We start from the raw sequence: 15494 nt of genomic DNA, 5'->3' as shown, positions 1-15494 counted from the left end.
GGCTGTGTGGTACCTGAGACAGTGGAAAGTGCTTTCCTCGTGCAGCTTTTGTCATAAGCTGGACATGTGAGGTTAGTGATGAACTGGGCTTTTTTAATCTCCACTTGCCCAGCGTTGAAGTTTCCACATCAGACTGTGAATTCCTGATGTTGTCCACTATGTTTAAAAAATGGTGAGGATCCAGAATTAAAGATGAACTTTTCTCAATCTTCTGCAACAGTCCTGCGTCATGTCATTAGCAAGGCACAGTTCAAAGGCAATGACAAAATGCAAAAACCAATAAAGTAAGTAAATATGTATAATATTTACAACAGCTCCAAAAATCTATGCAGTAAACAAAAAAAAAATAAAAAACAAATGATTGCCTTCTTTAATAAAGGAGCAAACTTCAGTTAGGTTAAACCAGTCAATAACTGAAATGAGAAAAAGAAATAAGCAAAATCAAAAGTCAAGACAGACACAAAAATAGGCAGACCCTCAAATCCCAAACACCTCTACATAATAAAAATATTGTAGATACCCTAGAGGTGAGTGGGCATCCTGCCCAGGATGGAAGAGAATTCCTTACCCAGCTGGGATTCCATAACCAAAACATGGAATAAGTGGGTACAATACCAGGACAGGTCACCTTATGATTCTCATCCTGACTGGGATGCTCAAAGAAATCAGGAACCATCAGGGGAGCAATTCATCCTCCACCATTCTAGGTAGGGTCCCATTCTGGATACCTGCAGGGCTACATGGGAGATGGAGTCCGGAAGTGTAGCCCTGTAGGGTTCCTGGGGGGTAGAGGGCACTGCCAGGAAAGGATGTCTCTTGTTTTCTTGTAGCCTGAAAGTGCTTCCAATTGGTCACATAACATCACTGGATGTACTCCCAGGTTTATCTTAAAAGGAACCCACTGCCATAACTCTTGGAGTCAGAGTCAGGAGGAAGTGGGCAACACTCAGCTGGAGAACAAAAGGAAGAACGAATTGGCAGCTTATTGTGATCTGTGGTACAGTTGTGGCATATTACTGGAAATATTGGAAAGAGGTGTTTTGAAAGAATAATAAGCTTTATTTTATTCATTTAACATGTGGTGCTTTACCGTGGGCGGCATGGTGGTGCAGTGGGTAGCGCTGCTGCCTCGCAGTTGGGAGACCTGGAGACCTGGGTTCGCCTTCTGGGTCCTCCTTGCATGGAGTTTGCATGTTCTCCCCGTGTCTGCGTGGGTTTCCTCCGGGTACTCCGGTTTCCTCCCACAGTCCAAAGACATGCAGGTTAGGTGTACTGGTGATTCTAAATTGTCCCTAGTGTGTGCTTGGTGTGTGGGTGTGTGTGTGTGCCCCGCGGTGGGCTGGCGCCCTGCCCGGGGTTTGTTTCCTGCCTTGCATCCTGTGTTGGCTGGGATTGGCTCCAGCAGACCCCCGTGACCCTGTGGTTGGGATATAGCAGGTTGGATAATGGATGGATGGATGCTTTTTTGTGCCTGTGGGTCGGTGTTGTCTGGTGCCCTCTTGTGGTCAGGGTATATATACTGTTGAACCCTGGACACAACTGACACAAACACAGTCATGTGTTCAAATAAAATTATTTAGTCGAAGTACCTTTACATAGCACTGTATAGGCAGGGACAGTGACTCCTTCCTCTTTCTCCTCCTCCTCCTCCCAACTCCTCTTCCTCCATACAAGTGTTCCCCTCTACCTCCCGACTCCCGAGGTGAGGTTAAGAGCACCATTTTAGTCAGACATTGGAAGTTCTTCCAGTGTTTTAGCAAAGTCTGGAGAAGGTACTTCCTGGTCAGGCAGAAGTGTCATAAAATAGGGATGGTCCATACCTGCAGCTCCTGCTAACATCATCCAGGTCACTCAGCAAGGCTGTCCCACATAACTATGACTCCCAGCCTACCCGGAAAATGGGAGCAGCAACACATGGATGCTGTCCTCTAGCATGTTGGGGGAGTATATATTCTGGACAGGGTAACCGCCCCAGTCCTTCCATTAGTTTGGCTTCCCTTCCTGGCAAGGGATCAATTCGTAACCTGATCGTAATGCCAGTCCTTCTCTGTCCTTTCACTCTGGCCTCCCTCTTCTTCACTGCTTACAATCCAATGACAGCCTCGTGTCTACTCACTTGTTTTGCACATGAAAAGGTTATACCAGACTAATCCCAGAATACACTTGCTGGCATCAGGCAATTGCTGAAGATGGCAAGCGGATGAGTGCTCCCTGTATCTCTACTTCCTTAATTGTGTATGCATGCATGCAGTTAGGTTCTCTCTCTACATTCAAATAGTTACCTTCAAAACTTATGAAACTCTTATGAAGGATCCTTTTTAATGTGTATGTGTTTACCAGCAACTAACCTACTGTATGCTCCTCTTCTTCTCATAGAAGTAGATGAAACGTTGAGTCCTTCAATCCACGAGACACGTGATGGCTTGTAGGTCTCCAAGTCCTGAGAAAACTGCATGCCAAAGCACATCTTCACACCATTACGGCACAGATCCTTGATGGAGCACTTCCTCATTTAACTCCTGGTAAGTGCAATATTAACTATTTGTAATTGAGAACAGGCTATAAATAGTTACAATACTCAAAAGAAAGTGAACTGTGATGCAGCCCATCACATCTTCCCAATAAGTGAGCCTTCTTAAAAAGATAATAGATGTTAAAGGGACCATGGCAGACAGTCAGGGATGTGGGCCCCAAACAGCTTAAGGTTACTCGGTCTTAAAGGTCTTTAAACAGCAATCCAAAAATGTCAATAGATACATGAACTCAACTTCCCGCCCCCCCCAACCCCCCCCCCCCCCCCCCATTTTTTTCAGTGGGCATACACTGTGCAGGAAGCACAGGACAAAGAACTAAAAATTACAGAACAAAAGCATTTAACCTTCCTCTTGTGTTAGCTTTCTGTTATCATCTCTTATGTTAACGGGTTGGTTTTGACCCGTGTATTAAATCAGCTATAAAATACACTAAAAACAATAAGCTATCATCCAATTTGTTTCTCATCTCTTGGTTACCTTGTTAGGCTTCCTTATCCATGAAAATGTTGGCTTTAATACTTTTGGTGTGGGCCTCTGGGCCTTTTTTTGTCAGTATACCCCTTGATTTCAATTTTAAAAAATGGTAAAATGAACCTCAAGAGAATCATATTAATAAATAAAAGGTTCTTGTGTTACCTGACTAATACTGAGGGGTATAGAACACATCTCTTAAATAAATTTGTTTTATTTATTTTTTCATTTTAATATTAATAACTAAAGTGACATCTATGGTGTTACGGGTCAATTTCGACCCATAGATATTTTCATCAAGAAAAGGCAAAAAAATATTTTTTTCAGCAATAGAACTTTAATATAAACTGAAAAAAATGAAAAGCAGAACAGGTCATGACACAAAATATATATTTGCATGGTCAACTAAACAAAAACCAATCAAGAAAATCAAACAAATAGAAATCAATTACAAATTCCAAAACTAATACAAAGTTAAATCAGAGTAAAAACCTCTGTGTGCAAGAACATGCTTGTGTATGTGTGTGTTTAGAGGCATGTGTGGCAAAAAGTGACACTTTTTGAGTGTTCTTTGCAGAGATATTTCTTGCAGTTGAAACACAATACATTTGTCTTTCTGTCCTTACTGCTTGGGCAGACCTGACACCTCTTTCTTTTCGAATCAGGCGGCCTGACTGGGGTTGGGGCTGTTTCGGTTGGTGTTGAGGCAGGGCTGGCTGAGGAGGATGCTGATGCAGATTCTCTCTGTGTTGCTGATGGTGAGGATGGAGTGCTGGGTGAGCTCTGCAGCTGTCTGACAAAGGCTGCAGCGTCTGGGTCTCGGGGCACCCGTTCCCTTCGCCTAATGTGTGGCTTGACAAGGGAATTTCCCAACTCCTCAAGAAACAGTCTCCGCTTGTTTTTTTTGGTTGAGTTCCACCCTTGGTGGATGTGGCTCCACAACACAAATGCATTATATGCAGACACATCAAGGATGTTGTTAAACACAACCATTGGCCATCTTCTGGTCATTCGCTGGCATGCGTATGTGGCTGTCAGCTTGTCCAGGTTGTCCACTCCTCCTTTGTTTTTGTTATAGTCGTGGATAATTGTCGGCTTTTTGTCACTTCCTGATGATACAGCTGCGTCTTTGTGAAGAGTAGACATGAGTATCACATTCCGGTTTCTTTTTGGACAATATGAGACAACAGTGGTGGTGTCTGTAAAAGCAAACTTTGAGGAAAGTGGAGCCCTGCCCTTCACCTGCAAGATTTCAGCAGGCAACTCAGGTTTATTTTTCTTCACTGTTCCCACCATGGTAAGTTTCCTCTTGAGAAGTTCTTGTCCAAGGTCATAGCTGGTAAAAAAATTGTCACAAGTGATATTGTGACCCTGCAGTCCAGTGGTCATATCGAGGACCACACATTTTCCTTGGTTTTTCTCAGGGATGCCACTCGCAGCTTTGCCTGTGTAAATCTGTAGATTCCAGGCATAGCTGGTTCTTGCGTCACAGGCTGCCCAGATTTTTATGCCGTATTTCCCTGGCTTACTGGGTATGTATTGCCGGAAGGGGCATTTTCCTCGAAAAGGGACAAGACGTTCATCCACTGTCACCTCTGGCCCTGGGTTGAACATCAGCGGAAGGAACTGCACCCATCTCTCCCAGACATCCCTGATGGGACCAAGCTTGTCAGATCTCACTCTGGTCTCTCTGTTGTCAAATCTGAGGATTCTTGATATCATTAGAAATGTCTGAAGTGACATTGTTGCCCGGAAAATATTTCTGCCTGTTGATGCGTCCCATAGACTATCAGTGGCCTCATTGCAGGATCTGTACACTCCAGCAAGAAGAAGAACACCAATGAAAGCATCCAGGTATTCCTCATCAATGTCTTTCCACATGTCGCCATGGACTTTTTTTCCTTCAAGGTTCGTCATAGTAATGATGATTCTTTTTAGTGACAATGGCATAAATAGCTCAAAACATGTTTTGATGTCACTGACTCTGGTCAGAGCAAACCTTGTGATTCCAGGGGTCATTTTGATGACATTTGCAGCAGCTGCCCTGCCATGTACATCATGAGGTACTGAGCTCCAAAAGATCTTACCATTTTTGGACTTGAATCTTTCAGCAGGAGCAGCTTCAGCACCAGAGACCTCCTCATCCGACTCATCAGATGTGTCTGTGTCTTCTGGATGATACTCCACATTGTCTTCCTCCTCAGAAACCTGCTCATCTGAATCGCTATGCTGCTCTGTGTCCTCTCCTTCATTTTCACCAAAAATATGATCCAGAACTTGGCTCACTGTAAATCTTCTTCTCATTTTTGCATGCTGCAAATTGTAAATGTGCACTCTGCAAGTCAAGTGGCCACTCAAATGAGTGAATTCACCTCACATGTCTGGACATGCCCGTCTTTGTTTATTTTGTTTTTGTGCAGGTATACTGGAAAGCCACGCAAAATGAGAAAGCTCATATGATTAGGAGAGGAGCTGGTTGTCAGTGTGTCAGCTGACAGTGCAATTAGGATTTCAGTTTTGGCTCTAATTATTGCTTTATCATCGTATTATCATAACTGGGTCGAAACCGACCCTAACAACACAAAGGTCATAATTTCAACCAGAGCATTTTATAATTTAGTAAAAATATTCTTTTTTGCTTTATTTTGTTGAAATAGAGGTTCCTGACAAAGTCAAAAAGCCTTGATGCAATAAACAAATTTATGTGATTCTTGTATGCATTTAAAATTTAAAATGGGTCGGTGCAGACCCTAACACAAGAGGAAGGTTTTAAGTTGATTGCCCTTTAGCATTCTGTCGAAGCAATAAAAGAGGTGTGACAATTAGCACTCGGATTTGAGAGTTTTCAAAGCAGCAGGAGGTAACTAACTGAGAGGCCAAGTAGTCAGTGCCAGAACTGCAGACACATTGTTTACAAAAGAGCTGAATTATCTTCCATATCAAGAGATACAGTCTCAAAAATCATGACAGAATATATCAAATGTGGACAAACTGCATCAGCAATGATAATCGTGGTCACAAGTCAAAGGCCACTGACACTTTACAGGATAGTTATTTAATGCAACAAAAGTACATCCTCAAAAAGAATGAAAGAACTGAAGCAACACATTTGTGACCCCGTCACATGAAAAGCTGTGCACTTATTGCAGGGCTGCCTTTCACAAACCCTTCATATCTAAAACCAATGCACAAAGCCACATAACCTGGTGTAAGGAACAAAACACCTGGACGATCCAGAACATAAAACAAGTTCCCGTCGGCCCTTCTTGTCCCCAGCAGCCCCTACAGGCTGCTCCATTCATCGTTGCAGACGTCCAATCAGGGCAATACCCTTGGGGCAGCTGGGAAATGGAGTCTATTTATCTGTAGCGCTGCTACAAGCTTTCATCCAATTTCCAACAATTTGATACATTTGTACTTGGAGATGGTCTTCAACATTGACTGTCCTTTTTTCAACTATTAAAACTGGTGTGGGATCCATAATTGTATGGGCAACCGTCTCACTGGAATCATTAAGTCTAATGATTGCTCCACAACAGCAAAGGAATGTTTGGTCAGGTGAACTCTATGGTACTGTTCCCTCATGACCACCCACTCCTTCTGTACTTTGCAGTGGGCACACACTTGCTGATAATTAGATTCTTTTATCTTGTGTCGTAATGCTAGCCCAAAATATGCCTGAACACCTAATATCATGATGTTTTCCTATCCTAGATGATACTGCACCTATGCCATAGTGATACCTGGAATATCAGGATACACTCAAACATCCTACATGGATTTTACAGCCACTAGCTCTAACCATCTTTGAACCTTTACAGGATGTTCTGGAATGCATAGTGTGAAGTTGATTTTCACCTCCTTCATCATTCAACAAACCAAAGACTTTTCTTCTTCAAGAATGGTGCAATACGTCACTAGAAAAAATGACAGAATTTTTATGACAGCATTCCAAGTAGGTCTATAGTGATTTTGAATTTCGCAAGGATGGTTCTTCTCTTTATGAGGCACATTGTTATTAATAATTTTTTGTGTTGTGGTTCTGCTATTCTGTCCACCTCTTTAAGTGTTCCTTTTCATGGATAGCTACAAAATGGCTACAAAAAGTGCATGCTCTGTTGATCTTTTTGCACAGTCCAATGTTTCAAAATGCTGGCTTTAATAAGGGTCATAACCAACTGCTTGAAGCACTTAATAATGTTGGGGTGGATGGCACAGCCTGGCAGTCATTCCAGTATGTGACTGTAGATTCATTTGGCACCGGAATAATGGTGCTTGTCTTAAAGCAGGTGGATGCTGTAGCTTGTGTCAGGGACATACTGAATACGTCGCAGAAGATGCCCGACAGCTGATTAGCAAATGCTGTGAGTGCACAGCCAGGGATGGTATCTGGACTGGCATCTTTATGAGTGTTCACTCTAATTAGGAATCTCCTTGAGGGCCTAGGCACTTGGCAGAGCTGCAGCTCTTATGGATATTGGCATTTGTTTTATTCAAATTACACAGCACAGGAGGTGCTAAGCTCATCTGACAAGGAAGCATCAGTGTTTATGGCACAAGGGACTTACCCGACTGCATTGCTACAGTGCCCTTCACCAATATTGGCACTTTTGGAAAATAAAAGAAAAATGGGCTGTAAAAAATGTCTCTATTGTTTTGATCTTTAATTTAAAATTAAAGCAATTAAATTAGCAAAAATCTACCCTTTAACTGAAGTAAAATAATTGAAAGGAAAAACAAGTTCTCATTATAAAGCAATTACAGTATTTGATACGTTTCTCTGAGTGAGTAGGTACATTGAAGTGGCCAGCTATGGCTTCTTGATTTACTAGGGTATAAATATAAGGTGACATGCAGGACTAACTCCCTTAGTCACCCTTCACATTGTTTCAGTAATGATGTGCGAAGAAATGGCTGTTCAGCTGCCAGAATCAAAAAAGGATTTGGGAAAATAGCTCAATGGTTGAAAATGTCCATTTCTACTATTCTGGCAATAATTTCTTAGGTTTAAAGCAACTGGAGAATGTTAGGATTCAGCCTGGCATAGGACATGTGTCTAAATTGACACCAAACACACTGGGGAAGATGGTTCAAGTGGCAAAAGAATCTTCAAGAATTACAGCTAGTTGAGTCTTGGGGTCAGGAACTATGATAACCACAAGTTCTTTGGAAGGGTGGCAAGAAAAAAACTGTACTGTCCTCAAAAAATAAACTTAAGTGCCTACAGTTTCCAGCCACTTCTGGATCTTTTAATGGTACAAAGTTTTATGGTGAGATGAGTCAAAAACAGAGCTTTTTAGCAACCAACACCAGAGGATGGGTTTGGCATAGATGCATGCAGAAGAGAAAGAGTAAATTTCACACAAACATTAGGAAGTTGTTCTTCACACAGAGAACCTCAGGAACATGGAATAAGCTACCAAGTAGTGTGGTAAACAGTTGGATTTTAGAGACTTTCAAAACTGTACTTAATGCTAATTTGGAAGAATTAAGTGGATAGGAATGGCAAGCTTTGTTGGGCTGAATGGCCTGTTCTCATCTAAATTTTTCTAATGTTCTAATGTTTTGCTTAAAACATTGTTTGTCGTGATGAGATTGCAGTGAAGATTTACTTCTGATGGCTTTCCATGAAGGGCCATGTCTGTGTAAGCATCACTGAATCCCATCTAAACTTGCTTACAGGTTGTGGCCACCAGGGGGCACACCAGCTCCCCAAGCCAGACAGAGACAGACACTAGGCACAAGTCCAGCAATACACATTTATTTCAGTGTGGGAAAACACTTCCCAAATCATTACCCCCACACAGTCCCAGAACACAGTACAAAGCACAAGGGTATAAACACTTTTTCTCTTATTCTCTCTGTCTCTATCTTCTGTCTCCACTCATCCTCTGGCAACTTTCGTATTCTTCCTCACAACTTTGGCTCCTTGAGTGAAGACAGGCAGCTCCTTATATGTCCGCTTCCTCAGGCCTTCCATTATGACAGAGTCCCGGCTGGGAAAGGGACCCAGTGATCCGTCACAAGGTCCTGTGCAAGTTTTGTTTTTTATTCTTGCACAATTGCTAGTTGGAAGCACTTTGATGTCTTTTAATAGCCTTTCATTGAGATCTTCAGAAGAGCCCATGGATGTTGAGTGTTGCACAATTTTTGAAGAGTCCAAGATTTAGTCAGGCTCTGGGATGGTCATCAGTTGAGTGTCCCTAATGACACTTCTTAACAAGTCTAACACCTTACAAGCTAAGCTAGACCAGACTAACAACCTAACAAGTTTAGAAACCTTACAATGGAAAAAGTTCTAAACGTTTGCAAACTCTACATTTGCTATTTTATTGTTTTACATTTTAGTCCCTCATATAAACCACAACTGTACATTAATGTTTTCACAAAAATATAATTTCTTTTATTGGTTTGCTACAAAATATGTAATTTGGCCAGGTGTGTCCAAACCTTAGTTTGGAACTGTACATGTATGCTGAATAAAGCTTGTGATTGAATTTAAACTTGTAACAAGCACCTATCCCAAAATCTCTCCAGATTTGCCCCTACCCATGATAGATGCCAAGAAATGCTGCATCTCTTGGTCACATGTCCTTGTTTCACCCTCTCTTTCAAACATCTTTGTACAGCATTTGTACGTATTAAGTATCATGGGGTAATCATAAATCTCCACCTATTAATAGCTTTTTTCAGTGAAGTACTGAATGGACCATCACACCATCATCAACACCATCATAACAGCCCCTACAACGGAGCAAGTTCACCTGTTACAATTAAATGGGGAGACATGTCCTGTACTACCTAAAATGAAAGACATGTAAATTTTCTCCTCTATGAGGAAGAACTCAAAACATTCTCATTATACGGCAGTTCCTCAATAAGCAGTTCTCAGCCTGCAGTTTTTCTAAAATAATCGACTTAATCAATGTAAATCCCCAGTCCATTCCTTTATTTATCTTAACATATTTAGAAGTCTCAGGTTTAATTTGATCCTATTTGCATTTATAAATAGTAACATTCATGTACACATTTGTTCTTTGTGGGGAAAGGGGATGTGAATGTGATATCAGGAGCCTCACTTTTAAAACTTTGTGTGATTTCGAGTATGAGTATATGCGTATGCCAAAAAACAGGAAAATGCGTACGCCAGACAAACTGATTTCTAAAACCCTGGTACGCAAATTTCCACACAATTCCCCCTTTATCAATCACAATTACATTAGAGGGATAATTTTAGCTCAATTACTTAAACCCTAAAACAACCCTTTGTTTTTAGAAGATTTATTATTACATTTTAATTAAAATGGTAAGTCACCTGATGCCTTATTTATAAAACTTTGCCTGATTTCGAAAGTGAAAATATGCCAAAAAATATGAAAATGCATACACCAAAAAACATCTGATCGTACACACATTTCTACACAACTTACCCTTTATAAATTACAATCAGCTAGTAAATCCGCATTTGTGAGCGTGCCTCCAAACCCAGCTGGTTACCACCCTGAATCAAACATATTTGACCCATGCTAATCACCCTCATATATATATATTCACAATACTGATAACCCTTATTGGCTGGTAAAGCACCCTCCCACATGATGCATCTGGTAGTGTGCAATGGACGTTTTCATCTCTAGGTTAGTGGCACACAAAGAGCCTTCATTTGGTGGCCTCAGTGCAGGTGTCAGCAGTGCAAATATAAGTGCAAATATGTTAAATGGCAACATGTTACTGCTGCCATAAATGCTATGAGCTCCATGCCTAAAATAAAATAAAATAAATAAATAAATAAGGTCTGATCTCTGGTGATGAACCAGACCACTGGTCACCAGCAGAATGTGCATTAATGGTAGGAGGAAATAACACATCTATGCTCTGTGATTTCAATCTGTAACTGGAGATGCCCTTTTATGCAGCATTATGCCAGAGCAGTCTTGATGATTGTGGATCTTATCTTGCCATCAGAGATGACTTGCATATTAACAGATGGCAACTCATGTCAACGCAAATTATAATGACAGCTATGTGATATTAATTATTATACGTAAGAGTCATCATTTAGCTGGGTTGGCTGCATTTCCCTCCTTGAGGGTGTCGTCATTTCCCAGTTTCTCCTAAATGTTGCATAAGCATGGGTCAGAGTTCTCATTAATGTACACACATTCCCTCTTAAAGTTTTTATAAATTCCGACATTTGCATGTGAAGTTGCATACACACATTTCGAGCTTCAATTTGTGTGTACACAAGCTTTATAAATGAAGCCCCTGGACTTTATATTCATTAAGTTACTGTAAGCTGTATATTATCTTAAATGTTGGTGTTGTATTTTACTGATCCAATAAAACCAATTACATTAATTAGTAAAGGAGAAACAAGTCACTTTTCATTACACTGATATTCCCCAAAGGCTTAGGCTATCTGTTGTGATGGTGGGCAGCCTCACACCTGTGTGGATCAAATCAAAATATGACAATGTTGTAAAGGTTTTGACCATTTTTGGTTTTTGACTGGTAGACATTTCTTAGGCTACATCCACACTAATAAGTTTTAATTTAAAAGAATGTTTTTACATCATTTACAAAAGTTTCTCCACTCACACTGAAACAACTGACAACACATAAAATATAGCTGTTTGCCTACACTGGGCGTGCACACTTTGATGGAAACAGGAAGAGGAAGTGTTCTCCAAACTAGGCATTCATTTGGTTAATACAAAAAAAAAATATTTCTTTTGTTTGGACAAATGATAAGTTGGAATTGTTAATAAGAGTAACATATGAGTATAAGACTAGCAAAGCGGCAGAGAAAATGCAAAGAGTAGGCAAGGGCCACATAAAGAGCACAAAGCAATCAGAGTGTGACTAGAGTTTACATTTTCAAAACCCTTCATTTTCATCCATCAACACTATAATGCTAAGCCGCGGTTTTCAGAAATATACATCTCTGCAGAGCATTTTCCAAAGTCTCAGTTATCGGGCATTAAAAATACAAGGGTAGCGCAGACAATAGGTGAAAACCAAGATCAATGTCTGTGTTTTTAAACAAAAACACAGTAATGTGGAAGTAGCCTAAGATACAGTAGATAGATAGATAGATAGATAGATAGATAGATAGATAGATAGATAGATAGATAGATAGATAGATAGATAGATAGATAGATAGATAGATAGATAGATAGATAGATAGATAGATAGATAGATAGATAGATAGATAGATAGATAGATAGATAGATAGATAGATAGATGTGAAAGGCACTGTATAATAATAGATAGATAGATAGATAGATAGATAGATAGATAGATAGATAGATAGATAGATAGATAGATAGATAGATAGATAGATAGATAGATAGATAGATAGATAGATAGATAGATAGATAGATAGATAGATAGATAGATAGACTGACCTATGAATGTTTTTACTCTAGCTAAAGTGATCAAAGCTGAAAAGGCATTATCAATCTATCTATCAATCAATGACAACTATGGCAAAAATGCAAATTTCTAGCACTGCGGTATCTTTATTGAGTTGAGATTCAACGGACAATAGAAAAACATCTCTGTGTCGTTTGACTACCAATATCAATCAAGTGAAAAACAACATCAAGAACTTCACAAAGAAAAATCCATTTTTACATCTGAAAACTCACAGAACACAAGTTGAAAAATGAAAATACATCACCTTCAATATCAGGCAGCTGAAATGTAGCTTAAAAATCAAGCTGAAGCCCTATCCAAAAGTCTAACTGATCTGTCATCCAGAGTTGAAACACTAAGCAAAAATGAAAGATCTGAATACCATAAGCGAGGTTGTTAACCAGGAAAACTTTTATAGCAAGAATCACACACCAACACATTTTTTATCTAATCTTGGATTCTAGAGCTGACCTTGATATCCTTGACCCCTAATGATATGCATAGTATGACTCTGGATGCCACCCATATGGCTAAACAATCGTGCAGAAAATGGTGGCACCTAAGGTCAAACATATATATATGTGTGACATACATAAATATATATATATATATATATATATATATATATATATATATATGGAAGAGAAGGTCTGTGATACGGTCCTCCCCCCCCCCCCCCCCTTTGATCATACGGACTTAGTCACCTCCACCCACCCCCCACTGAATGTGTTGCTATATATTGCCTTTGATTCTTGTAAGTCTAAGCATTATCCTCTGATGAAGACCCCTGACAGGGGTTGAAAGCTCAGGAATAAAACTATTTTATGATACGTGATTCGTTTTTTCTCCCTTTGTGGATCTCCAACTGCAAAATATATATATATATATATATATATATATATATATATATATATATATATATATATATATATATATATATATATATATATATATATATATATATATATATATAGTCCCAGATAGATGGGGACCCTACCCAGCCGGGACGCCTTGATGGTCCCTGTGATGGACAATACCTCCCCTGGGCCACAAGGGGGCAGCCGCCTGGGGCTATTTATGGGCCACTGGACTGGAGCTGGGACACTCATCCCTACCGGAGGACGTGGCCACCGCCAGGGGGCGCCCAGACAGCTGAGGTCCTGGTGTGGCGGAAGTCCTGCTGGAAGAATTCCCAGGGGTACCTGGAGTGCTTCCAGGGGCTCTCTCGACACTTCCGCCACACCAGGAAGTGTCGTCTGGGGGAGCACCTGGAGCTCATCCGGGCCGGTATATAAGGGACCGCCTCCCTCCAGAAGCTGAGCCAGAGTTGGGAGGAAGGAGATGAAGCTTGTGAGGAGAGGAGGTCGGAAATAGAAAGAGAAAGAGAAAAGAAAGGAAGGAAGGAGAAAAAGAGTGTTGGAGGAAGGCATTGTGGTGCTTTGAAGAAATAAAGAAGTGTGTTTTGGACATTCTGGTGTCTGTCTGTCTGTGTCCGGGGGTATACTTTCCACAATATATATATATATATATATGTATGTATGTATGTATGTATTTTTTTAAGTCTGAATCACTATCTGATTGTTAGGTGGCTACTTACCAGGTAACACTTGTGGTTGGTCAGCCATTCAGCAAACATCCGCCATGTCCTCTCAGTCGCAACAAGTAGCTCATAGATATGTGATACATCCATCCATCCATCCATTTTCCAACCCGCTGAATCCGAACACAGGGTCACGGGGGTCTGCTGGAGCCAATCCCAGCCAACACAGGGCACAAGGCAGGAACCAATCCTGGGCAGGGTGCCAATCCACCGCAGGACACACACAAACACACCCACCCACACACCAAGCATACACTAGGGCCAATTTAGAATCGCCAATCCACCTAACCAGCATGTCTTTGGACTGTGGGAGGAAACCGGAGCGCCCGGAGGAAACCCACGCAGACACGGGGAGAACATGCAAACTCCACGCAGGGAGGACCTGGGAAGCGAACCCAGGTCTCCCAACTGCGAGGCAGCAGTGCTACCCACTGCGCCACCGTGCCGCCCCATATGTGATACAGTATCTGCCAAATGATACAAAGAGTACATGACACATGTTTCTCCCTTATTGGGGCTCATCAGGTGTATGCACTTTTGCATCCCCTCACGGGGATCAAACCTCAGATATAAGTGTTCCAGGCGATTTCTCCAACACTGTGCCACGGTGGCTGGTTCATTTATTTGGCAGGGTGACGATATACAGTATATTATGTAAAAGGGATCACTGAATTACACAAAATATTAAATAAAACTCAAAATCATAACAATCATACTGCACCTTATTTTCAACCAACAGAAATACACAATTGAGCCTGAATAAACAGTCCTGGTGGCATCTCTTCATGAAAAGAGAATACTGTTGGCAATAGTTCTTTCTTTCTTTCAGTTGGTAGGGAGATGGGAACATGGTAACCATAAACTGAATTCCAGGGACAATTGGGGTAAATAATTTGGATGAACTTTCCTTATAGAGTAAACAAAGCCATGAGTGATTTATTCAAGAGTATGACATATTTGACATTGAGCTGGGAAAGATGTGCAGCAGGTTAGGGTGATAAAGGATAAAGGAAAAGAGGTTTATGGATGTGGTGAGAGAAGACATGCAGGTGATGGGTGTAACAAGAACAAGAAAAGATATGGAAGAAGATGATCTGCTGTGGCAACCCCTAACGGGAGTAGCCGAAAGAAGAAAAAGAAGATGACATATTTGATACAGCTTTATTCATTTTTGTGTGAGACAAGTTCATACAAGCAAACACAGGGACACCTTGATTTAAAATGGCATTCAACAACAACAACAACATTATTTATTTACATAGCACATTTTCATACAAACAATGTAGCTCAAAGTGCTTTACATGATGAAGAGAAAAAAGACAAAATAAATAATTAAAATTAGGGAACACTAATTAACATAGAATAAAAGTAAGGTCTGATGGCCAAGGAGGACAGAAAAAACAAAAAAAACTCCAGACAGCTGGAGATAAAAAATAAGATCTGCAGATAGATAGATAGATAGATAGATAGAT

Source organism: Erpetoichthys calabaricus, chromosome 14, assembly GCF_900747795.2.
Source record: "Erpetoichthys calabaricus chromosome 14, fErpCal1.3, whole genome shotgun sequence".
Taxonomy (NCBI): domain Eukaryota; kingdom Metazoa; phylum Chordata; class Cladistia; order Polypteriformes; family Polypteridae; genus Erpetoichthys; species Erpetoichthys calabaricus.
The sequence above is the reverse complement of the archived record's forward strand: the minus strand, read 5'-3'. Positions refer to the sequence as shown.